Source organism: Bombina bombina, chromosome 4, assembly GCF_027579735.1.
Source record: "Bombina bombina isolate aBomBom1 chromosome 4, aBomBom1.pri, whole genome shotgun sequence".
NCBI lineage: Eukaryota > Metazoa > Chordata > Amphibia > Anura > Bombinatoridae > Bombina > Bombina bombina.
In genome coordinates, this window is record NC_069502.1 from 213,940,624 (window position 1) to 213,968,089 (window position 27,466).

Consider the following 27,466-nt stretch of genomic DNA (forward strand, 5'->3'; position numbering starts at 1 on the left):
GAGCTGAGTCCTAGAGATAGAGTAGTCATGATAAAGTTGGGCTAAGCTGGCTCCTTTGTGTCGTCTAATCTCTGAGGACTTCTGCATGAAGAGCCCGCGGAGGTAGGCCTTAAGCGTCGCCCACAGGGTCAGCGCAGATGTAGTTCCCGTGTCATTTATGTTCAGAAACCCCTCTATTTCCCGTATCCAAAGTGGGATTTGAGGGTCCGCGAGGAGGTGTTCTGGTAGACGCCAAGAGTGTCCACCCTCCCCAGAGGGAGAGAAAGTGATATCTACAACTACTGCATCGTGATCTGACCAAACACAAGGTACGATCCTAGCCGCCGCAACCGTCTGCAGTGTCCATGAGTGACAAAAAAAGTAATCAAGCCGAGAAAAAGACAGAGTGGGGGACGAATAACAAGTATAGTTGTCGACATCAGGGTGTAGGGCCCTCCAGACATCGTGATATGAGTGTTGTGAGACAACATTCCTGAAGAGGTGGGAGTAATGTTCCTCTCCTCGGTGTGGAGGTCCCTTTCTTTGTGACTTTCTATCCCTGCGCGGGTCCCACACTAGATTACAGTCACCACCTATAATAACATGGCCCTGTTTAAGTCGGCCTACTTTACCTAGCAGGCTGCCGAGGAAGCGAGTCTGGTTGACGTTGGGGGAATACAGAGCGACTAGCGTGACCAGATTGTTATCCAATCGGCAGACACATATTATATAACGGCCAGAAGGGTCCGTTTTAAGGTAGATGGGCTCGTAGGAGACATGTCTACCAATTAGGACAGTAACTCCCCTGGCTTTTTTGTGGAACGTTGAGGACAAGCGAACCGGAAAATCTCTGGGGTGGAACATGGCGGCCCGAGACTCCGTCCAGTGGGTCTCCTGTATGTACACAACGTCGAGACGTTGGGTTTTCAAAAATTTGAGGAGTAAACTTCTCTTTGTGGGGGAATTCAGGCCTCTAACGTTCAGCGTGCCCACTTTCATTGTGAAGGGAGAAAAAAAAAAAAAGGGGAGAGAAGGGGTGTGAGGCAAAAACTATGGGAGCTAAGGGAGGGTATACACTAGATTCCACCAGGTTCTCCGGGCTGGGCAGAGGCTACTACACTCTGCCAAATAGGGAGTGCGGAGGATAAAATAAATAATCCCTAACCGCACCGAGAATACAACCCCCGTGGGGGGGGAAGAGGTAGTGAAGGAGGAGAGAACTTGGAGGCTCCCCTCCGCCACCGGTGTGTGTTACATGTCACTAATCATCCTACATAGGAACCTGTGGCCAGGTAATCTTAAGGGCGAAGTGGAAAAGGGAGAATGGGAAGATGCAAGGGGGGAGGGAGGGGGGAGGGAAGGTGGCAGAGAGTCTAGGCAGATTAGGAGAGAGCAATGTACCTATGTTATATTTCGGACCATAGGTAGGTGGAAGGGGTGGAGAGTCTAAAGGGTGCTGAAGGCCTGTGTCAGGGGTCAGGTAGCTCATGTAGGTCTTAAAGAATGGGTAGGTACAAGCATGTATATAGACAGCTGCCATTGTAACACATGATTTGTAATATCACCGAGAGGTAAAAGGTAATGAATAGGCCCGAGGTGGGCACAGAGTAATAGTACCTAGAAGGGAGAAGCGGGGTGGAGCGGATTTTGATGATGAGGTTGGGGGGAGATCAGGGAGTAAAAAGGTGGGTGAGAAGAGGTAGGGTGCAATGAAGCAATACCTAGAGGGTAACGGATGATGTAATAAATCAGAATACACCTGAAAAACAATATGTTCCCAACACTTGACAATACCCATATGGCAGATCTCCTCCCCAGCACCTCCCACCAGGGAAATCCTCCCTTAAGTCCATGAGGAATGACGATGGACTGAGCAAACAACACTGGTAAAGAAACAGGGAGGTTGGGCAGAGAGAGGTTAAAAAAGAGAGCCAAAGGGGCAGAGCAGTGGGAGGGGAGAGGGAGTAGGGATAGGGAGATAGGAGAGAGCAGAATGAGAGGGGAGGGATAGGCGGATGGCAGGGGACTATCAACAATCCAGGGGAGAAGGGAGAAATGGGGGGAGGAGGTGATATGATTGTGGGAAAGATATTGGAGCTGGGGAAGGTAGTGTGAAGAGCGGGGTACAGGGAGAAGGGGAGAGCGGAGGGGAGGATGATAGAGATGAGGAGAGAAGGAAGGAGAAAACACAATCATCAAAAGCACCATTCTGTAAAACATTAACCTGAAATCATCGGTGGAGCATTATACAAGGCTAACAGTGCAAGTTAAACTCATAGAGACTTTAAATACAATCTGTTCTCGGCTTTTAACATTGCCCATAAAACAAATCTCTTCCTCGGCACCCCCCACAAGGGCAGTCCTCTCTCAAGTCCAGAGGAAGCGATAATGGGTTGAGCAACAACACTGGCAAGAATGGGAGAATTGAGCGAAGAAAGGCTGAGGGGAAGGGAGGAGGGGAAGGGGAGAGAGAAAAGGAGGAGCGAGCAGAGGGAAAGGGAAGGGATAGGCAGATGGCGGGGCCATCAACAATCCAGGGGAGGAGGGAGAGATGGGGGAGAGGAGGCAATATGATAGTAAGGAAGATATTGGAGCTGGGAAGGGTAGTGAGAGGAGCAGGGTACAGGGAGAAGGGGAGAGATGGGGGAAGATGATAGAGATGGAGAGAGATGGAAGGGGAAAACATAACCATCAAAAGCACCTTTATGTAAAACATTAATCTGAAATCGCCGGTGGAGCATTATACAAGACTAACAGTGTAAGTTAAACTCATATAGACTTTAAATACAAACTGTTCTCGGCATTTAACAATGTCCATATAACATATCTCTTCCCTAGCACCCCCCACTAGGGCAGTCTTCTCTCAAGTCTAGAGGAAGCGATAGTGGGTTGGACAAACAATATTGGCAAAAATGGGAGAGTTGAGCGGAGAAAGGCTCAGGCGAAGGGAGGAGGGGAAAGGGGAGAAAGGAAAGAAGGAGTGAGGCAGCAGGATTAGGGAGATGGGAAGAGTAGAGGGGAAGGAAGTGGGTGTATGCGGTTGGTAGGGGGTATCAACATTCCAGGATGAAAGGGAGGACTGTTAGGGGAAAGAGGGAATAGGATAGTAGGGAAGGTGAGGGTAGTGGGAAGAGCAGGGTATGGGGAGAGGGGAGGGTAAAGGGAAAGATGAGAGAGATGAGGAGAGTCAGGAGGAGACAACATAGTCATCAGAGGTACCACTATGTAAAACATTAATTTGGCATCATAGGTGAGACATCATATAAAACAAACATTGCAATTTTAACTCATATTAACAGCAAACATTTTAACTTGAACTAGATGATCTTTCACATGTACGTTACCAGTTCCCTGGCCACCTCCAGGTCTCGGTAGCAATAACAGTGCTCTTGGAGAAATGGTCCATTAAAGGTGTTCCATATCTCAGTCTACTGGAGGTGTGGGAACAAATTAAGCAGAACTCTAGCAACTTGTGATGGGGAAAGGAAAGAAGGAAACATGGAGCAAGGAGTAATATACAAGAGTGTCAGTCAGTTGTACATTACCAGTTCTTCAGCACCACTATGGTGCCAGGAGATGTCACAAGCCTTTTGGAGGTTGGGCAATAATGGGGAATCTACACAACACCCCCAGAGGGGCAGGTAGGTAATCATGGGGCCACTGCAGGTGGTGTAGGAAGCTATGGATCATCGACCAGGATCTTGTCGAGGTGCCTCTTGTCTGTCCGGGTTCCAGGCTTGGGCCCCCACTCTCAGCAGGGGCCCTGCTCTCTGTGGTCGGGGAGGATCTTCATTTCCATTTACAGATGGTAAGTTCCAGACTCTCAGCAGGTCTTGCGCCTGACGTGGAGTAAGAGCAGTGTGCTGGGCACCATCTTTGGTGATGATTAATTTAGTAGGAAATCCCAATCTGTATCGAATTTGGTGGGCCCTCAGAGCTCTAGTGGTTTCGTTGAAACTTCTTCTTTGTTGAAGCGTGAATGAGGACAGATCAGGATATAGTGAGATGTCCTTAAATTGGTCCGGGAGTTGGGGTTGTCTTAAGGTGACTTTCAAGAGTCTGTCTTTGAAGGAGAAATAATGTAACCTGGCTATGGTATCTCTGGGTTTATCCATAGGGAGGTTTTGCAGCCTAGCAGCCCTGTGGATTCTGTCGATTCTTGCATCTTGTTCCCCTGATGGACCTATGATAGATCTAAATAGTGCTTGGGAAAATTTTTCTAGTTCCTGAGGACCCACAGACTCTGGGATTCCCCGGATTCTAATGTTGTTCCGTCTGGAACGGTCTTCCAGGTCTGCTAATTTCGCCTCCAAGGAGGACACCTGATCCGCCAAATTTTGTGTATAGCTGACCCAGTTTGTATGGTCCACTAACAGGTCTTCCTGTTTGCGTTCTATTATGTCCGTTCGTTCATTAACTGTGACAATGTCCTTTCTGAGGTCATCGAAGGACCTCTCCAGTTTGTCAAATCTTTTCGTGAATGACTGAGTCTGCTGATCCAGTAATAGTTTCATGGAATCCATGGTGATCGTTTCAGCATGCCTGTGGGAGGGTGGTGAGCTCCTCACACTAGTCCTCCCCTCTGATAGAGGAGGTGAGACAGATCTATCATCATTCGAGATGACCGGCAGTGGGTCCCTGATAGGCTGAAAATGGTCCCGGACTGTATGCTTTGAAGGGTGCAGTCCTTTTGACTTCTTCTTGGCTTGCTGTGACATTGTATACCAGAGACTGTAAATATAGAAATGGGCCCAGCACTCACCATCCAATTAAGGGTGCACGCTACAGGGGTTTCTGCACTAACCCCCAAAAGTAGACAATGTTGTGGAAAAGAGCAGCAGCACCACACTTTATAAACTTTTAACTGCTTTTAATGATGAAACATACAGGAAAGCAACGACGTTTCGGTCAACAACTGACCTTAATCATGTTGTATGCTGCTCTTTTCCACAACATTGTATACCAGAGACTGTAGCAGATAGTGGGTGGTATGTCAAGAGGTGTTTGCAGGGAAAGGGTCTCGGGAGGGAAACCTGGTAGGTTCAGCTGGCTTACACCGGTAGGGAGGGGCGCCACAGGGTTTAGCACATCATGGCTATGTTGCGTATGTCAGGTAGTTAGGAGAAGTACTTTTTACAAAGCTGCTTCAGCGGTTGGCTGCAGGGCAAGCAGGCAGCAGTGCAGAGGTCAGGTGGTTCCTGGGAGCAGCGAACCTTGGCAGAGCGTGTCTCTCCTCAGGGGAAAAAATGCCTCCACTGGGCACAGCCGGGAAAGGGATGTAGGTTATGACCCGCTCTGGGAAGCAGAGCGGGAAAGGAGGAGGAGAGACACTATAGAGCTGTGTCAATCTGGGATGTAGATAAGGATCTTGGCTTTTAGATTGTGGCAAGTCAGGAAGTTCAGAGTGATGTGGGATGTAGCAGTGAGTCCCTGAGCCCACGAGCTGTTGTGGGTATAGACAGAAAACTCCTATTTCTGGGTGGAGGGGGTGGCCACTGGGAGTGGTGCAGGTGTGATAGATAGAGCTTCAGTATCTGCAGTTATTTTAATGGGGAAACATACTGTAAATTGCAGGTAGTTGCACAAAGCACACAGAAATATTCCTGATGTAAGAGTTGGGTGGCTTTCAAAGCTGTCAGTGTGCTGCTGCCACTCAGGTTTATATCAAAAGTTGAGATGGGGAGCCTGAGAGAGAAAAGGCCTGCCCTGCTATTCTTTGTAGATCCCTCAGTGTTAGTGAACAGATGACTCCAGATATAGTGATTAGGTATGGTATCTGGGGCAGCAGGAGTTAAGTTTGGGTTCAGGGCGTCCACTGGTAATGAATGCAGCCAGGGTTCTAGTGGGGTTCAACACTGAGGCTGTACTTCAGTCGCTGCAAAAGCTAAGGTGGCAGCAGAGCCGAGTCTCGTGAGCCCACCCCCCAATGCCTGTAAGTAAGGATCTGCGTAGGTCTCTGAAACTGTGACCAGTGTTATGGCTGCGGTAAACTTAAGCAGAGCAGGCTGGTGAGCAATGCTGATTTATAAGGAGGTTATTATGGGCTCAGAGTTCAGGAGTCACGTGAGTGAGCGTTCCGGAGCAGAGCCCCGACCCTCCGGAACACAGTGTGCTAGAGTCAATTACCCCTCCTGGTCTCCTCTACTCCCCCACAGTGACCACCAACCTGCCCAGCAGTGTCCCATCAGAAGAGCCTCCGTAAGTGTCACAAACCGCAGCACCGCTACCACTCCACAGGTTGAGCTGCCACTGTCTTCCCCGCCGCCGCCTGATGACGTCACTCCGGAATGGCGGTCTTCGCGCCTTTTAATTTCTAAGTCCCCACGGATGTACAGGTAATGTGGGTACTATGTCCATACACCACCAATTATGCTTGGGATCCGGGTGCTGTCCTCAGCGATCGGAGCACCTCTGATGAGATGTGTTAGTCCGTGTGGTGAGGCAGCTTTCCAGGGCGGTAAGTTACTCCTCCAGGAGCCTCCAATAGGGGTTACTAGCAAGCGCCCCTCGTTACAGTCAGTAAAGGTCCCACAAACAGCTATTGGCAAGCTAGTCTTATCAGCTCATCAAGACTTAGGATAAATGAAAAAAAAATAAGAAAAAAAAAGGCTTTTAAATCTAAAGTTTACTATAGCAATGCAGGAGCTCAATGGATTCACGTCTGCTCTGGTCTCAGGCTAGCTCCGCCCCCCCTGTTGCAATCCTTTTTGCATACATTGTTGTACATTTTGATAGTTACCATGGGTCCCAGACCACATGTTTTGTTGCTATACTTTGTCAAGTTAATCATGCAGGCCATATAGACCTCCCCCGATAGGGGGAGTTACAGGGATTAAAGTGCTAAGAAAAGTACTATTAACACAACCTAGTTACAATGGGTCCCAGACTGCATGTTATGTTGTTATACTTTGTAAGGGTAATCATGCAGGCCATATAGACCTCCCCCGATAGGGGGAGTTACAGGGATTAAAGTGCTAAGGAGGAGTTACAGGGATTAAAGTGCTAAGAATAGTACTACTTAACACAACCTAGTTACCATGGGTCCCAGACCACATGTTTTGTTGTTATACTTTGTCAGGGTAATCATGCAGGCCATATAGACCTCCCCCGATAGGGGGAGTTACAGGGACTAAAGTGCTAGGAATAGTACTACTTAACACAACCTAGTTACCATGGGTCCCAGACCGGATGTTTTGTTGTTATACTTTGTCAGGGTAATCATACAGGCCATATAGACCTCCCCCGATATGGGGAATAACAGGTACTAAACTGCTAAGAACAGTACCACTTAACACAACCGAGTTACCATGGGTCCCAGACCACATGTCTTGTTGTTATACTTTGTCAGGGTAATCATGCAGGCCATATAGACCTCCCCAGATAGGGGGAGTAACAGGTATTAAACTGCTAAGAACAGTACTACTTAACACAACCAAGTTACCATGGGTCCCAGACAGCATGTCTTGTTTTTATACTTTGTCAGGGTAATCATGCAGGCCATATAGACCTCTGTTGCCTTATAAAATCTTCACTAAATGTGTTTGTCTTTCCTATATGGGTAATATGTCTAATTGTACATACTCAGTTGCCACATCTATTTTATTTTAAATTGTCTTCACATGCCTGTCCGCCCGCACTGTGCACTGTTTTGTTTATAGCAGTAGCTATGACAACCAGTTTGTTCCCCTGCGAATGGGGTTTGGTTGCGCATGCGCAACAGCGATGGCGGACATGACATGAATTTGATTACCGCATCCTTCTGCGTTCTGTGTCGGTCAGTTACCATAGAAACGGCGGTGATTACGCCGTGACGTGGGGTACGTCTCCACGTGCTGATGTCACAGACCACCCTGAACGCGCTCTTGGAGGTTTGGCGGTAATTTTGCTTGTTATTTACTGTATTTAAGGAATGCCAGTTTTAATTTGTATTAGGTGGTTTGGGTGCTAGGTTACATTTTGTGTGGTGACATTTGACAAAGGCACATGTGATGTGCCGAAACTTTATGTTTGTTTAATAGTGGAATAAAAGGAAATTGTATAAAGTCCAGTGAGTGCCTGCTTCTTCTTGGGACATTTATATACTTCATTGCAGTGTACCTTGGCAGTTCTAAACGGATGGGGTAAGATTGTGCTGTCCTGTCTGGACTGTATGTTATTGCCATTGGCTTTTGGGATAAGCACTCACCCCCCTTTTAACACAGATCTTGTGGACGTTATTACAGTACTGCACACCTGAAACCATTTTTCTACATTGTTTTAAACTGTGTGTTTTCTATCTTTGGCATATATTCCTGGATATACTATAAGCTGTATAATGGCAGAGGGTGCAGCAAATATGGACACTCTATACCATGATGAGGATTTCAACACAGATCCCTTGGCGTTTACAGACAACGCCGCAGAGAGAATACTGATTTCTGACGAGCTGAGTGAGTTGGGAGGTGACAAACCTATTAATGTGTATCACAAATTGCTTAATTTACGCAGAAAAGAGATAGATTATCACTTACACGCTGTATTTTTGTCAGGTTATCACAGAAAAAAAATTCATCCCTAGGGGCTTTAGGGTCAAGAATATACCAACCCTAGGCAGACAAAATGTTGAGTGTTGTAGAAGATGGTGCTCTATACTAAATAAATGTGCATATGACCTTATACTTCTAGTTATTGAAGAAGTGACTAGGCTAGAAACTAAGATTAAAAATGAAATTGACATGGTTAAATCACTTAGGCCTAGATTTGGAGTTCGGCGGTAGCCGTGAAAACCAGCGTTAGAGGCTCCTAACGCTGGTTTTGGCCGCCCGCTGGTATTTGGAGTCAGTGATTAAAGGGTCTAACGCTCACTTTTCAGCCGTGACTTTTCCATACCGCAGATCCCCTTACGTCAATTGCGTATCCTATCTTTTCAATGGGATCTTTCTAACGCCGGTATTTAGAGTCGTTTCTGAAGTGAGCGTTAGAGCTCTAACGACAAAACTCCAGCCGCCGGAAAATAGCAGGAGTTAAGAGCTTTCTGGGCTAACGCCGGTTCATAAAGCTCTTAACTACTGTACCCTAAAGTACACTAACACCCATAAACTACCTATGTACCCCTAAACCGAGGTCCCCCCACATCGCCGCCACTCGATTTAAATTTTTTAACCCTTAATCTGCCGACCGCCACCTACGTTATCCTTATGTACCCCTAATCTGCTGCCCCTAACACCGCCGACCCCTATATTATATTTATTAACCCCTAATCTGCCCCCCTCAACGTCGCCGACACCTGCCTACACTTATTAACCCCTAATCTGCCGAGCGGACCTGAGCGCTACTATAATAAAGTTATTAACCCCTAATCCGCCTCACTAACCCTATCATAAATAGTATTAACCCCTAATCTGCCCTCCCTAACATCGCCAACACCTACCTTCAATTATTAACCCCTAATCTGACGACCGGAGCTCATCGCTACTATAATAAATGGATTAACCCCTAAAGCTAAGTCTAACCCTAACACTAACACCCCCCTAACTTAAATATAATTTACATCTAACGAAATTAATTAACTCTTATTAAATAACTTATTCCTATTTAAAGCTAAATACTTACCTGTAAAATAAATCCTAATATAGCTACAATATAAATTATAATTATATTATAGCTATTTTAGGATTAATATTTATTTTACAGGTAACTTTGTAATTATTTTAACCAGGTACAATAGCTATTTAATAGTTACCTAGTTAAAATAATAACAAATTTACCTGTAAAATAAATCCTAACCTAAGATATAATTAAACCTAACACTACCCTATCAATAAATTAATTAAATAAACTACCTACAATTACCTACAATTAACCTAATACTACACTATCAATAAATTAATTAAACACAATTCCTACAAATAAATACAATTAAATAAACTAGCTAAAGTACAAAAAATAAAAAAGAACTAAGTTACAAAAAATAAAAAAATATTTACAAACATCAGAAAATTATTACAACAATTTTAAACTAATTACACCTACTCTAATCCCCCTAATAAAATAACAAAGACCCCCAAAATAAAAAATTCCCTACCCTATTCTAAATTAAAAAAGTTAAAAGCTATTTTACCTTACCAGCCCTGAACAGGGCCCTTTGCGGGGCATGCCCCAAGAATTTCAGCTCTTTTGCCTGTAAAAAAAACACATACAATACCCCCCCCCCAACATTACAACCCACCACCCACATACCCCTAATCTAACCCAAACCCCCCTTAAATAAACCTAACACTAAGCCCCTCAAGATCTTCCTACCTTGTCTTCACCATCCAGGTATCACCGATCCGTCCTGGCTCCAACATCTTCATCCAACCCAAGCGGGGGTTGGCGATCCATCATCCGGTGGCTGAAGAGGTCCAGAAGAGGCTCCAAAGTCTTCCTCCTATCCGGCAAGAAGAGGACATCCGGACCGGCAAACATCTTCTCCAAGCGGCTTTTTCGATCTTCTTGCATCCGGTGCGGAGCGGGTGTATCTTGAAGCAAGCGACGCGGATCCATCCTCTTCTTCCGTTGTCTCCCGACGAATGACGGTTCCTTTAAGGGACGTCATCCAAGATGGCGTCCCTTGAATTCCGATTGGCTGATAGGATTCTATCAGCCAATCGGAATTAAGGTAGGAATATTCTGATTGGCTGATGGAATCAGCCAATCAGAATCAAGTTCAATCCGATTGGCTGATCCAATCAGCCAATTAGATTGAGCTCGCATTCTATTGGCTGATCGGAATAGCCAATAGAATGCGAGCTCAATCTGATTGGCTGATTGGATCAGCCAATCGGATTGAACTTGATTCTGATTGGCTGATTCCATCAGCCAATCAGAATATTCCTACCTTAATTCCGATTGGCTGATAGAATCCTATCAGCCAATCAGAATTCAAGGGACGCCATCTTGGATGACGTCCCTTAAAGGAACCGTCATTCGTCGGGAGACAACGGAAGAAGAGGATGGATCCGCGTCGCCTGCTTCAAGATACACCCGCTCCGCACCGGATGCAAGAAGATCGAAGATGCCGCTTGGAGAAGATGTTTGCCGGTCCGGATGTCCTCTTCTTGCCGGATAGGAGGAAGACTTTGGAGCCTCTTCTGGACCTCTTCAGCCACCGGATGATGGATCGCCAACCCCCGCTTGGGTTGGATGAAGATGTTGGAGCCAGGACGGATCGGTGATACCTGGATGGTGAAGACAAGGTAGGAAGATCTTCAGGGGCTTAGTGTTAGGTTTATTTAAGGGGGGTTTGGGTTAGATTAGGGGTATGTGGGTGGTGGGTTGTAATGTTGGGGGGGGGTATTGTATGTGGTTTTTTTACAGGCAAAAGAGCTGAAATTCTTGGGGCATGCCCCGCAAAGGGCCCTGTTCAGGGCTGGTAAGGTAAAAGAGCTTTTAACTTTTTTAATTTAGAATAGGGTAGGGAATTTTTTATTTTGGGGGTCTTTGTTATTTTATTAGGGGGCTTAGAGTAGGTGTAATTAGTTTAAAATTGTTGTAATAATTTTCTGATGTTTGTAAATATTTTTTTATTTTTTGTAACTTAGTTCTTTTTTATTTTTTGTACTTTAGCTAGTTTATTTAATTGTATTTATTTGTAGGAATTGTGTTTAATTAATTTATTGATAGTGTAGTGTTAGGTTAATTGTAGGTAATTGTAGGTAGTTTATTTAATTAATTTATTGATAGGGTAGTGTTAGGTTTAATTATATCTTAGGTTAGGATTTATTTTACAGGTAAATTTGTTATTATTTTAACTAGGTAACTATTAAATAGTTCTTAACTATTTAATAGCTATTGTACCTGGTTAAAATAATTACAAAGTTGCCTGTAAAATAAATATTAATCCTAAAATAGCTATAATATAATTATAATTTATATTGTAGCTATATTAGGATTTATTTTACAGGTAAGTATTTAGCTTTAAATAGGAATAAGTTATTTAATAAGAGTTAATTAATTTTGTTAGATGTAAATTATATTTAAGATAGGGGGTGTTAGTGTTAGGGTTAGACTTAGCTTTAGGGGTTAATCCATTTATTATAGTAGCGATGAGCTCCGGTCGTCAGATTAGGGGTTAATAATTGAAGTTAGGTGTCGGCGATGTTAGGGAGGGCAGATTAGGGGTTAATACTATTTATGATAGGGTTAGTGAGGCGGGTTAGGGGTTAATAACTTTATTATAGTAGCGCTCAGGTCCGCTCGGCAGATTAGGGGTTAATAAGTGTAGGCAGGTGGAGGCGACGTTGTGGGGGGCAGATTAGGGGTTAATAAATATAATATAGGGGTCGGCGATGTTAGGGCAGCAGATTAGGGGTACATAGGGATAACGTAGGTTGCGGCGGTTTACGGAGCGGCAGATTAGGGGTTAAAAATATATGCAGGGGTCAGCGATAGCGGGAGCGGCAGATTAGGGGTTAATAAGTGTAAGGTTAGGGGTGTTTAGACTCGGGGTACATGTTAGAGTGTTAGGTGCAGACGTAGGAAGTGTTTCCCCATAGGAAACAATGGGGCTGCGTTAGGAGCTGAACGCTGCTTTTTTGCAGGTGTTAGGTTTTTTTTCAGCTCAAACAGCCCCATTGTTTCCTATGGGGATATCGTGCACGAGCACGTTTTTGAGGCTGGCCGCGTCCGTAAGCAAATCTGGTATCGAGAGTTGCATTTGCGGTAAAAATGCTCTACGCTCCTTTTTTGGAGCCTAACGCAGCATTTGTTTGAACTCTCGATACCAGAGTTAAATTTATGGTGCGGCCAGAAAAAAGCCAGCGGAGCGTTAACAGCCCTTCTACCGCCAAACTCCAAATCTAGGCCTTAGTTTGCATGTACTCACTGAGGATGTGGGACAAGACTGGATGGCCAAATTGGAAGGACTTGTAACTAAATACCGCAATGATTTAATTGCATTTAAAAATAAAAAAATTACATAATGTAGAAAAAGATTATCGGGAGAAAAAAGTATACAAGTGGTTATATGGGAAAGATGAAATGCCACAAGGTAGACGCCGCAGGAATTTATGTTCTAGAAACAATCCAACGGCTAGATTTGGAGTTTGGCGGTAAAAGGGCTGTTAACGCTCCGCGGGTTTTTTTCTGGCCGCACCATAAATTTAACTCTGGTATCGAGAGTTCAAACAAATGCTGCGTTAGGCTCCAAAAAAGGAGCGTAGAGCATATTTAGCGCAAATGCAACTCTCGATACCAGAGTTGCTTACGGACGCGGCCGGCCTCAAAAACGTGCTCGTGCACGATTCTCCCATAGGAAACAATGGGGCTGTTTGAGCTGAAAAAAAACCTAACACCTGCAAAAAAGCAGCGTTCAGCTCCTAACGCAGCCCCATTGTTTCCTATGGGGAAACACTTCCTACGTCTGCACCTAACACCCTAACATGTACCCCGAGTTTAAACACCCCTAGCCTTACACTTATTAACCCCTAATCTGCCGCCCCCGCTATCGCTGACCCCTGCATTACACTTTTAACCCCTAATCTGCCGCTCCGTAAACCGCCGCCACCTACGTTATCCCTATGTACCCCTAATCTGCTGCCCTAACATCGCCGACCCCTATGTTATATTTATTAACCCCTAATCTGCCCCCCACAACGTCGCCGACACCTACCTACACTTATTAACCCCTAATCTGCCGAGCGGACCTGAGCGCTACTATAATAAAGTTATTAACCCCTAATCCGCCTCACTAACCCTATCATAAATAGTATTAACCCCTAATCTGCCCTCCCTAACATCGCCGACACCTACCTTCAATTATTAACCCCTAATCTGCCGACCGGAGCTCACCGCTATTCTAATAAATGTATTAACCCCTAAAGCTAAGTCTAACCCTAACACTAACACCCCCCTAACTTAAATATAATTTTTATCTAACGAAATAAATTAACTCTTATTAAATAAATGATTCCTATTTAAAGCTAAATACTTACCTGTAAAATAAATCCTAATATAGCTACAATATAAATTACATTTATATTATAGCTATTTTAGGATTAATATTTATTTTACAGGTAACTTTGTATTTATTTTAACCAGGTACAATAGCTATTAAATAGTTAAGAACTATTTAATAGTTACCTAGTTAAAATAATTACAAATTTACCTGTAAAATAAATCCTAACCTAAGATATAATTAAACCTAACACTACCCTATCAATAAAATAATTAAATAAACTACCTACAATTACCTACAATTAACCTAACACTACACTATCAATAAATTAATTAAACACAATTGCTACAAATAAATACAATTAAATAAACTATCTAAAGTACAAAAAATAAAAAAGAACTACGTTACAGAAAATAAAAAAATATTTACAAACATAAGAAAAATATTACAACAATTTTAAACTAATTACACCTACTCTAAGCCCCCTAATAAAATAACAAAGACCCCCAAAATAAAAAATTCCCTACCCTATTCTAAAATACAAAAATTACAAGCTCTTTTACCTTATCAGCCCTGAACAGGGCCCTTTGCGGGGCATGCCCCAAGAATTTCAGCTCTTTTGCCTGTAAAAAAAAACATACAATACCCCCCCCCAACATTACAACCCACCACCCACATACCCCTAATCTAACCCAAACCCCCCTTAAATAAACCTAACACTAAGCCCCTGAAGATCTTCCTACCTTGTCTTCACCATCCAGGTATCACCGATCCGTCCTGGCTCCAAGATCTTCATCCAACCCAAGCGGGGGTTGGCGATCCATAATCCGGTGCTCCAAAGTCTTCCTCCTATCCGGCAAGAAGAGGACATCCGGACCGGCAAACATCTTCTCCAAGCGGCATCTTCTATGTTCTTCCATCCGATGACGACCGGCTCCATCTTGAAGACCTCCAGCGCGGATCCATCCTCTTCTTCCGACGACTAGACGACGAATGACGGTTCCTTTAAGGGACGTCATCCAAGATGGCGTCCCTCGAATTCCGATTGGCTGATAGGATTCTATCAGCCAATCGGAATTAAGGTAGGAATATTCTGATTGGCTGATGGAATCAGCCAATCAGAATCAAGTTCAATCCGATTGGCTGATCCAATCAGCCAATCAGATTGAGCTCGCATTCTATTGGCTGATCGGAACAGCCAATAGAATGCGAGCTCAATCTGATTGGCTGATTGGATCAGCCAATCGGATTGAACTTGATTCTGATTGGCTGATTCCATCAGCCAATCAGAAAATTCCTACCTTAATTCCGATTGGCTGATAGAATCCTATCAGCCAATCGGAATTCGAGGGACGCCATCTTGGATGACGTCCCTTAAAGGAACCGTCATTCGTCGTCTAGTCATCGGAAGAAGAGGATGGATCCGCGCTGGAGGTCTTCAAGATGGAGCCGGTCGTCATCGGATGGAAGAACATAGAAGATGCCGCTTGGAGAAGATGTTTGCCGGTCCGGATGTCCTCTTCTTGCCGGATAGGAGGAAGACTTTGGAGCACCGGATTATGGATCGCCAACCCCCGCTTGGGTTGGATGAAGATCTTGGAGCCAGGACGGATCGGTGATACCTGGATGGTGAAGACAAGGTAGGAAGATCTTCAGGGGCTTAGTGTTAGGTTTATTTAAGGGGGGTTTGGGTTAGATTAGGGGTATGTGGGTGGTGGGTTGTAATGTTGGGGGGGGGGTATTGTATGTTTTTTTTTACAGGCAAAAGAGCTGAAATTCTTGGGGCATGCCCCGCAAAGGGCCCTGTTCAGGGCTGGTAAGGTAAAAGAGCTTGTAATTTTTGTATTTTAGAATAGGGTAGGGAATTTTTTATTTTGGGGGTCTTTGTTATTTTATTAGGGGGCTTAGAGTAGGTGTAATTAGTTTAAAATTGTTGTAATATTTTTCTTATGTTTGTAAATATTTTTTTATTTTCTGTAACTTAGTTCTTTTTTATTTTTTGTACTTTAGATAGTTTATTTAATTGTATTTATTTGTAGCAATTGTGTTTAATTAATTTATTGATAGTGTAGTGTTAGGTTAATTGTAGGTAATTGTAGGTAGTTTATTTAATTATTTTATTGATAGGGTAGTGTTAGGTTTAATTATATCTTAGGTTAGGATTTATTTTACAGGTAAATTTGTAATTATTTTAACTAGGTAACTATTAAATAGTTCTTAACTATTTAATAGCTATTGTACCTGGTTAAAATAAATACAAAGTTACCTGTAAAATAAATATTAATCCTAAAATAGCTATAATATAAATGTAATTTATATTGTAGCTATATTAGGATTTATTTTACAGGTAAGTATTTAGCTTTAAATAGGAATCATTTATTTAATAAGAGTTAATTTATTTTGTTAGATAAAAATTATATTTAACTTAGGGGGGTGTTAGTGTTAGGGTTAGACTTAGCTTTAGGGGTTAATACATTTATTAGAATAGCGGTGAGCTCCGGTCGGCAGATTAGGGGTTAATAATTGAAGGTAGGTGTCGGCGATGTTAGGGAGGGCAGATTAGGGGTTAATACTATTTATGATAGGGTTAGTGAGGCGGATTAGGGGTTAATAACTTTATTATAGTAGCGCTCAGGTCCGCTCGGCAGATTAGGGGTTAATAAGTGTAGGCAGGTGTCGGCGACGTTGTGGGGGGCAGATTAGGGGTTAATAAATATAACATAGGGGTCGGCGATGTTAGGGGCAGCAGATTAGGGGTACATAGGGATAACGTAGGTGGCGGCGATTTGCGGTCGGAAGATTAGGGGTTAATTATTTTAAGTAGCTTGCGGCGACGTTGTGGGGGGGCAAGTTAGGGGTTAATAAATATAATATAGGGGTCGGCGGGGTTAGGGGCAGCAGATTAGGGGTACATAAGTATAACGTAGGTGGCGGTCGGCAGATTAGGGGTTAAAAATTTTAATCGAGTGGCGGCGATGTGGGGGGACCTCGGTTTAGGGGTACATAGGTAGTTTATGGGTGTTAGTGTACTTTAGGGTACAGTAGTTAAGAGCTTTATAAACCGGCGTTAGCCAGAAAGCTCTTAACTCCTGCTATTTTCAGGCGGCTGGAATCTTGTCGTTAGAGCTCTAACGCTCACTGCAGAAACGACTCTAAATACCAGCGTTAGAAAGATCCCATTGAAAAGATAGGCTACGCAAATGGCGTAGGGGGATCTGAGGTATGGAAAAGTCGCGGCTGTAAAGTGAGCGTTAGACCCTTTAATCACTGACTCCAAATACCAGCGGGCGGCCAAAACCAGCGTTAGGAGCCTCTAACGCTGGTTTTGACGGCTACCGCCGAACTCTAAATCTAGGCCCAAGTGTGGTAGACAGTAGTGGAGGGGACACTTCTAGTACAGAGGGTACATCTCAGGAAGGAAATATAAATAACAGCACACAAACTGCACATTCTTCCTCCTCTTTTTTAGGGGTAGCTACACGCTCTACCAAAAAACCTCCTATAATGCCTCAGAAAAAAAGCCAAAAAGACAAAAGATCAGAAGGGGAGGGCATAGATCCCACACAAACAACAACAAAAAAGAGGTAAATATTATATTTAACCTCAGTAGTAGGCCTCTCAGTGATGCTGACAGTTCCTTGTTGAACCGGGGCTTATCATATATTCCCACACCTAAATTTGACCCTTTTGATAAAATTGTTGATGTACATAGGTTTCAGCGACAGCTGAAACTTAGAGACCACTTTAGAGGTACAACGCTTCAACAAGAGCCTTTTAAGAAAGCCTCTACTTATGAGCCTCCAAACACTCATACTTCTATTAGAAGTTATACACGGATATTGACTAACAACATTAAAGCTACACCACAAACTCAGTTGTATCCTAATCTTACTAAGGCTGAGTCTTTAGCTCTCAAGGACTTAAGCAATGACATGTCCATTATTATCCGCCCAGCGGATAAGGGCGGGTCCATAGTAATTCAAGACTATGTTGATTACCGCAATGAAGCCCTTAGACAACTTTCTGACAGCAATACATACACTAAATTGAGTGGTAATCCTACTACTAAATATAAAATGAGTATTGCCAATTTTCTGCAACGTAATTTTGAAGCGGGCATACTGACTGAGAATGAATGTTCTTTCTTGATTACTGATCATCCCATTGTACCGGTTCTGTACTTGCTCCCAAAGGTGCATAAGACTCTCACTAATCCACCGGGCAGACCGATTGTGTCGGCCCGGGGCTCACTGCTTTCCAATCTGGCCATTTATGCCGACTCACACCTACAGAATGTGGTTAAAAACACAAAATCCTATCTTAGGGACTCACAGAGCCTACTTAAGATTCTGAAAGATTTTCCTGATTTAAAACAGAGTAACATTTTGGTTACCATGGACATTGACAGCCTCTACACCGTCATTCCCCATTTAGTAGGTGTGGAGGCCGTCAGGTCCATGGTGACTGATAATATACATTAATGTGGACCACCAATAGAATTTCTTTGTGAAGTACTTTCTCTCTTTTTAGAGAAGAATTACTTCAAATTCGAGAGCAATTTCTATTTGCAGACAGCAGGGACAGCCATGGGTTCGAACGTGGCACCCACTTATGCAAATATTTACAGGGCCTGGTATGAACAAGAAATTATGAAACCCTTTGATCATCCATATGTGAGGTATTATACCCGCTATATCGATGATGTGTTTCTGATATGGCGTGGTGATGAGGCTATGTTGCGTGAGTGGGTGTCCGTTCTGAATTCCATGGCTAACCCAATCAGATTCAAATTAGAATTTGATCATATGAGTGTACACTTTTTAGATTTGAATATCTTTAAGGTTGATACAGGTGACACATTGCGTTTTGGTACATCATTGTATACGAAACCTACTGATCGCAATTCACTTCTTGAGGCTAGAAGTTTTCACCCTAGACATCAAAAGAAGAGTGTCCTCACCTCACAACTCACTTGCGTAGTCAGAAACAACAGTAAGATGCCCACAATGATAACTCAGATGGGAAATTATTGGATAGGGGCTATGCCATCAGTGAAATACAAGAGGTCCAGGAGAGACTGCTACACATGGAAACAATCAGTGACACTGATACTCTGACCAGACAGCCTAAGGAACAACTGAATATGATTACAACATATGTCCCTATGTGTGATAAGTTTACTGGAGCGGTAAGAAGACACTGGCCCGTGGTGGAAAGTGACTCTTCCTTGCCATTTCAAAAGATGGCGGCACCCAGGATAGCCTATCGCAGAGCAGGGAATCTGAGAGACATTCTTGTTAAGGCCGATCCAATAACACACTATAGTAAGGATACTTGGTTGAAATCTACAAAGAAGGGATGTTGCCCATGTGCAAGCTGTGTTACCTGCAATGGCATGTTAAGGGGTGACACCTTCCAGCATCCACACAATAAAAAAAGATTTAAAATCCATCAACGTCTGACATGTACCAGCACCTATATTGTATACATCTTGATTTGTCCATGCTCCAAGGTTTACGTGGGCAAGACGGTTACCACCTTTCGTGAACGTATGGCTAACTATCGGTGTGCCATACGGGAGGCCCTGAAACAGGGTAAATCAGATCAGCCGGTAGCTCGACACTGCATTGAATATAAGCATTCTGTTTCAAGTATACGCAGTATGCTGATTGATCCGGAACCCCTTCCATTAAGGGGAGGAAACCATGCCATAAGACTTCTGCAACGAGAGAGCAGGTGGATTTATCTTCTGGATACGTTGGCACCTAAAGGTCTAAACACATATTTGGACTTTAGCCCCTTCTATTGATTTGTCACCATCCTTCTAAATAGTGAACTTTCCATACTGGTTTACATTTCGGAATTGAAGCTGTGGGATCTCGCTGTTGGCCTAGGTTTCTAACATACTCCTTGTAGGCTCGTATGGCATTAATGTACATTCAATATGATTGAAAGATATTCTCGCCCTAACAGAATAGTAATAATAACTCTTGTCTTTGCTTCTCTATGATTAATATGTCTATGAAGCCAGAGTTCCCATTTTTTGGCGTAATGTACATATATAGAATTCAGTATATATGTGCATATTCTATATGCAGCTCTTATAGTATCTCTACAGTGTTAGTGGCTATTGGGTTAACAGATAGTACTGTTGCCTTATAAAATCTTCACTAAATGTGTTTGTCTTTCCTATATGGGTAATATGTCTAATTGTACATACTCAGTTGCCACATCTATTTTATTTTAAATTGTCTTCACATGCCTGCCCGCTCGCACTGTGTACTGTTTTGTTTAAGGCGGTAGCTATGACAACCAGTTTGTTCCCCTGCGAATGGGGTTTGGTTGCGCATGCGCAACAGTGATGGCGGACATGACATGAATTTGATTACTGCATCCTTCTGCGTTCTGTGTCGGTCGGTTACCATAGAAACGGCGGTGATTACGCCGTGACGTGGGGTACGTCTCCACTTGCTAATGTCACAGACCACCCTGAAGGCGCTCTTGGAGGTTTGGCGGTAATTTTGTTTGTTATTTACTGTATTTAAGGAATGCCAGTTTTAATTTGTATTAGGTGGTTTAGGTGCTAGGTTACATTTTGTGTGGTGACATTTGACAAAGGCACATGTGATGTGCCGAAACATTATGTTTGTTTAATACTGGAATAAAAGGAAATTGTATAAAGTCCAGTGAGTGCCTGCTTCTTCTTGGGACATTTATATACTTCATTGCAGTGCACCTTGGCAGTTCTAAACGGATGGGGTAAGATTGTGCTGTCCTGTCTGGACTGTATGTTATTGCCATTGGCTTTTGGGACAAGCACTCCCCCCCTTTTAAACCTTTTAACACAGATCTTGTGGACGTTATTACAGTACTGCACACCTGAAACCATTTTTCTACATTTTTTTAAACTGTGTGTTTTCTATCTTTGGCATATATTCCTGGATATACTATAAGCTGTATAATGGCAGAGGGTGCAGCAAATATGGACACTCTATACCATGATGAGGATTTCAACACAGATCCCTTGGTGTTTACAGACAACGCCGCAGAGAGAATACTGATTTCTGACGAGCTGAGTGAGTTGGGAGGTGACAAACCTATTAATGTGTATCACAAATTGCTTAATTTACGCAGAAAAGAGATAGATTATCACTTACACGCTGTATTTTTGTCAGGTTATCACAGAAAAAAATTCATCCCTAGGGGCTTTAGGGTAAAGAATATACCAACCCTAGGCAGACAAAATGTTGAGTTTTGTAGAAGATGGTGCGCTATACAAAATAAATGTACATATGACCTTATACTTCTAGTTATTGAAGAAGTGACTAGGCTAGAAACTAAGATTAAAAATGAAATTGACATGGTTAAATCCCACAGTTTGCATGTACTCACTGAGGATGTGGGACAAGACTGGATGGCCAAATTGGAAGGACTTGTAACTAAATACCGCAATGATTTAATTGCATTTAAAAATAAAAAAATACATAATGTAGAAAATGATTATTGGGAGAAAAAAGTATACAAGTGGTTATATGGGAAAGATGAAATGCCACAAGGTAGACACCGCAGGAATTTACGTTCTAGAAACAATCTTAGTGTGGTAGACAGTAGCGGAGGGGACACTTCTAGTACAGAGGGTACATCTCAGGAAGGAAATATAAATGACAGCACACAAACTGCACATTCTTTCTCCTCTTTTTTAGGGGTAGCTACACGCTCTACCAAAAAACCTCCCATAATGCCTCAGAAAAAAATCCAAAAAGACAAAAGATCAGAAGGGGAGGGCGTAGATCCCACACAAACAACAACAAAAAAGAGGTAAATATTATATTTAACCTCAGTAGTAGGCCTCTCAGTGATGCTGACAGTTCCTTGTTGAACCGGGGCTTATCATATATTCACAGACCTAAATTTGACCCTTTTGATAAAATTGTTGATGTACATAGGTTTCAGCGACAGCTGAAACTTAGAGACCACTTTAGAGGTACAACGCTTCAACAAGAGCCTTTTAAGAAAGCCTCTACTTATGAGCCTCCAAACACTCATACTTCTATTAGAAGTTATACACGGATATTGACTAACAACATTAAAGCTACACAACAAATTCAGTTGTATCCTAATCTTACTAAGGCTGAGTCTTTAGCTCTCAAGGACTTAAGCAATGACACGTCCATTATTATCCGCCCAGCGGATAAGGGCGGGTCCATAGTCATTCAAGACTATGTTGATTACCGCAATGAAGCCCTTAGACAACTTTCTGACAGCAATACATACACTAAATTGAGTGGTAATCCTACTACTAAATATAAAATGAGTATTGCCAATTTTCTGCAACGTAATTTGAAGCGGGCACACTGACTGAGAATGAATTTTCTTTCTTGACTACTGATCATCCCATTGTACCGGTTCTGTACTTGCTCCCAAAGGTGCATAAGACTCTCACTAATCCCCCGGGCAGACCGATTGTGTCAGCCCGGGGCTCAATGCTTTCCAATATGGCCATTTATGCCGACTCACACCTACAGAATGTGGTTAAAAACACAAAATCCTATCTTAGGGACTCACAGAGCCTACTTAAGATTCTGAAAGATTTTCCTGATTTAAAACAGAGTGACATTTTAGTTACCATGGACGTTGACAGCCTCTACACCGTCATTCCCCATTTGGTAGGTGTGGAGGCCGTCAGGTCCATGGTGACTGATAATATACATTACTGTGGACCACCAATAAAATTTCTTTGTGAAGTACTTTCTCTCTGTTTAGAGAAGAATTACTTCAAATTCGAGAGCAATTTCTATTTGCAGACAGCAGGGACAGCCATGGGTTCGAACGTGGCACCCACTTACGCAAATATTTACAGGGCCTGGTACGAACAAGAAATTATGAAACCCTTTCGATCATCCATATGTGAGGTATTATACCCGCTATATCGATGATGTGTTTCTGATATGGCGTGGCGATGAGGCTATGTTGCGTGAGTGGGTGTCCGTTCTGAATTCCATGGCTAACCCAATCAGATTCTAATTAGAATTTGATCATATGAGTGTACACTTTTTAGATTTGAATATCTTTAAGGTTAATACAGGTGACACATTGCGTTTTGGTACATCATTGTATACGAAACCTACTGATCGCAATTCACTTCTTGAGGCTAGAAGTTTTCACCCTAGACACCAAAAGAAGAGTGTCCTCACCTCACAACTCACTCGCGTAGTCAGAAACAACAGTAAGATGCCCACAATGATAACTCAGATGGAAGAAATGGGGAAGAAATTATTGGATTGGGGCTATGCCATCAGTGAAATACAAGAGGTCCAGGAGAGACTGCTACACACGGAAACAATCAGTGACACTGATACTCTGACCAGACAGCCTAAGGAACAACTGAATATGATTACAACATATGTCCCTATGTGTGATAAGTTTACTGGAGTGGTAAGAAGACACTGGCCCGTGGTGGAAAGTGACTCTTCCTTGCCATTTCAAAAGATGGCGGCACCCAGGATAGCCTATCGCAGAGCAGGGAATCTGAGAGACATTCTTGTTAAGGCCGATCCAATAACACACTATAGTAAGGATACTTGGTTGAAATCTACAAAGAAGGGATGTTGCCCATGTGCAAGCTGTGTTACCTGCAATGGCATGTTAAGGGGTGACACCTTCCAGCATCCACACAATAACCAAAGATTTAAAATCCGTCAACGTCTGACATGTACCAGCACCTATATTGTATACATCTTGATTTGTCCATGCTCCAAGGTTTACGTGGGCAAGACGGTTACCACCTTTCGTGAACGTATGGCTAACTATCGGTGTGCCATACGGGAGGCCCTGAAACAGGGTAAATCAGATCAGCCGGTAGCTCGACACTGCATTGAATATAAGCATTCTGTTTCAAGTATACGCAGTATGCTGATTGATCCGGAACCCCTTCCATTGAGGGGAGGAAACCATGCCATAAGACTTCTGCAACGAGAGAGCAGGTGGATTTATCATCTGGATACGTTGGCACCTAAAGGTCTAAACACATATTTGGACTTTAGCCCCTTCTATTGATTTGTCACCATCCTTCTAAATAGTGAACTTTCCATACTGGTTTACATTTCGGAATTGAAGCTGTGGGATCTCGCTGTTGGCCTAGGTTTCTAACATACTCCTTGTAGGCTCGTATGGCATTAATGTACATTCAATATGATTGAAAGATATTCTCGCCCTAACAGAATAGTAATAATAACTCTTGTCTTTGCTTCTCTATGATTAATATGTCTATGAAGCCAGAGTTCCCATTTTTTGGCGTAATGTACATACATAGAATTCAGTATATATGTGCATATTCTATATGCAGCTCTTATAGTATCTCTACACTGTTTGTGGCTATTGGGTTAACAGATAGTACTGTTGCCTTATAAAATCTTCACTAAATGTGTTTGTCTTTCCTATATGGGTAATATGTCTAATTGTACATACTCAGTTGCCACATCTATTTTATTTTAAATTGTCTTCACATGCCTGTCCGCTCGCACTGTGTACTGTTTTGTTTAAGGCGGTAGCTATGACAACCAGTTTGTTCCCCTGCGAATGGGGTTTGGTTGCGCATGCGCAACAGTGATGGCGGACATGACATGAATTTGATTACCGCATCCTTCTGCGTTCTGTGTCGGTCGGTTACCATAGAAACGGCGGTGATTACGCCGTGACGTGGGGTACGTCTCCACTTGCTAATGTCACAGACCACCCTGAACGCGCTCTTGGAGGTTTGGCTGTAATTTTGCTTGTTATTTACTGTATTTAAGGAATGCCAGTTTTAATTTGTATTAGGTGGTTTAGGTGCTAGGTTACATTTTGTGGGTGACATTTGACAAAGGCACATGTGATGTGCCGAAACATTATGTTTGTTTAATACTGGAATAAAAGGAAATTGTATAAAGTCCAGTGAGTGCCTGCTTCTTCTTGGGACATTTATATACTTCATTGCAGTGCACGTTGGCAGTTCTAAATGGATGGGGTAAGATTGTGCTGTCCTGTCTGGACTGTATGTTATTGCCATTGGCTTTTGGGACAAGCACTCCCCCCCTTTTAACACAGATCTTGTGGACGTTATTACAGTACTGCACACCTGAAACCATTTTTCTACATTTTTTTAAACTGTGTGTTTTCTATCTTTGGCATATATTCCTGGATATACTATAAGCTGTATAATGGCAGAGGGTGCAGCAAATATGGACACTCTATACCATGATGAGGATTTCAACACAGATCCCTTGGCGTTTACAGACAACGCCGCAGAGAGAATACTGATTTCTGACGAGCTGAGTGAGTTGGGAGGTGACAAACCTATTAATGTGTATCACAAATAGCTTAATTTACGCAGAAAAGAGATAGATTATCACTTACACGCTGTATTTTTGTCAGGTTATCACAGAAAAAAATTCATCCCTAGGGGCTTTAGGGTAAAGAATATACCAACCCTAGGCAGACAAAATGTTGAGTTTTGTAGAAGATGGTGCGCTATGCAAAATAAATGTACATATGACCTTATACTTCTAGTTATTGAAGAAGTGACTAGGCTAGAAACTAAGATTAAAAATGAAATTGACATGGTTAAATCCCACAGTTTGCATGTACTCACTGAGGATGTGGGACAAGACTGGATGGCCAAATTGGAAGGACTTGTAACTAAATACCGCAATGATTTAATTGCATTTAAAAATAAAAAAATACATAATGTAGAAAATGATTATTGGGAGAAAAAAGTATACAAGTGGTTATATGGGAAAGATGAAATGCCACAAGGTAGACACCGCAGGAATTTACGTTCTAGAAACAATCTTAGTGTGGTAGACAGTAGCGGAGGGGACACTTCTAGTACAGAGGGTACATCTCAGGAAGGAAATATAAATGACAGCACACAAACTGCACATTCTTCCTCCTCTTTTTTAGGAGTAGCTACACGCTCTACCAAAAAACCTCCCATAATGCCTCAGAAAAAAATCCAAAAAGACAAAAGATTAGAAGGGGAGGGCGTAGATCCCACACAAACAACAACAAAAAAGAGGTAAATATTATATTTAACCTCAGTAGTATGCCTCTCAGTGATGCTGACAGTTCCTTGTTGAACCGGGGCTTATCATATATTCCCACACCTAAATTTGACCCTTTTGATAAAATTGTTGATGTACATAGGTTTCAGCGACAGCTGAAACTTAGAGACCACTTTAGAGGTACAACGCTTCAACAAGAGCCTTTTAAGAAAGCCTCTACTTATGAGCCTCCAAACACTCATACTTCTATTAGAAGTTATACACGGATATTGACTAACAACATTAAAGCTACACCACAAACTCAGTTGTATCCTAATCTTACTAAGGCTGAGTCTTTAGCTCTCAAGGACTTAAGCAATGACACGTCCATTATTATCCGCCCTTCGGATAAGGGCGGGTCCATAGTCATTCAAGACTATGTTGATTACCGCAATGAAGCCCTTAGACAACTTTCTGACAGCAATACATACACTAGATTGAGTGGTAATCCTACTACTAAATATAAAATGAGTATTGCCAATTTTCTGCAACGTAATTTGAAGCGGGCACACTGACTGAGAATGAATGTTCTTTCTTGACTACTGATCATCCCATTGTACCGGTTCTGTACTTGCTCCCAAAGGTGCATAAGACTCTCACTAATCCCCCGGGCAGACCGATTGTGTCGGCCCGGGGCTCACTGCTTTCCAATCTGGCCATTTATGCCGACTCACACCTACAGAATGTGGTTAAAAACACAAAATCCTATCTTAGGGACTCACAGAGCCTACTTAAGATTCTGAAAGATTTTCCTGATTTAAAACAGAGTGACATTTTGGTTACCATGGACGTTGACAGCCTCTACACCGTCATTCCCCATTTGGTAGGTGTGGAGGCCGTCAGGTCCATGGTGACTGATAATATACATTACTGTGGACCACCAATAGAATTTCTTTGTGAAGTACTTTCTCTCTGTTTAGAGAAGAATTACTTCAAATTCGAGAGCAATTTCTATTTGCAGACAGCAGGGACAGCCATGGGTTCGAACGTGGCACCCACTTACGCAAATATTTACAGGGCCTGGTACGAACAAGAAATTATGAAACCCTTTGATCATCCATATGTGAGGTATTATACCCGCTATATTGATGATGTGTTTCTGATATGGCGTGGCGATGAGGCTATGTTGCGTGAGTGGGTGTCCGTTCTGAATTCCATGGATAACCCAATCAGATTCAAATTAGAATTTGATCATATGAGTGTACACTTTTTAGATTTGAATATCTTTAAGGTTGATACAGGTGACACATTGCATTTTGGTACATCATTGTATACGAAACCTACTGATTGCAATTCACTTCTTGAGGCTAAAAGTTTTCACCCTAGACACCAAAAGAAGAGTGTCCTCACCTCACAACTCACTCGCGTAGTCAGAAACAACAGCAAGATGCCCACAATGATAACTCAGATGGAAGAAATGGGGAAGATATTATTGGATAGGGGCTATGCCATCAGTGAAATATAAGAGGTCCAGGAGAGACTGCTACACACG